This window comes from Penaeus monodon, chromosome 24 (assembly GCF_015228065.2).
Source record: "Penaeus monodon isolate SGIC_2016 chromosome 24, NSTDA_Pmon_1, whole genome shotgun sequence".
Lineage (NCBI taxonomy): Eukaryota > Metazoa > Arthropoda > Malacostraca > Decapoda > Penaeidae > Penaeus > Penaeus monodon.
This window is the reverse complement of record NC_051409.1, coordinates 9,516,984-9,517,293: the sequence shown is the minus strand read 5'-3', so window position 1 is coordinate 9,517,293 and position 310 is coordinate 9,516,984.

Below are 310 nucleotides of genomic sequence, written 5' to 3'. Positions count from 1 at the left end.
CCAATTCAAAAAAATGAATTTGACAGTTAAATGTATGATCAAGCAACTTAATCATGAGACTTTGCAGTAAACATCCCATACAGTTGAAAAATACTAAAAATAAAAATTTTAAAAAGCAATTTCAAAGAACATTACCTTTCTCACGAATTTTCAAGGAACCGTCAGAGATCGCCTAATTTTAGTGAGATTTTGAGGGCCGTGATTCTCCTATTAATTCAAAGGTAAGCTGCGAGTCAAGAGAAACAACACCCCTTGAGCTTGATGTAATTAACACAGTTTGAACTCCATTAACCTTTTGGGTAAAACATTT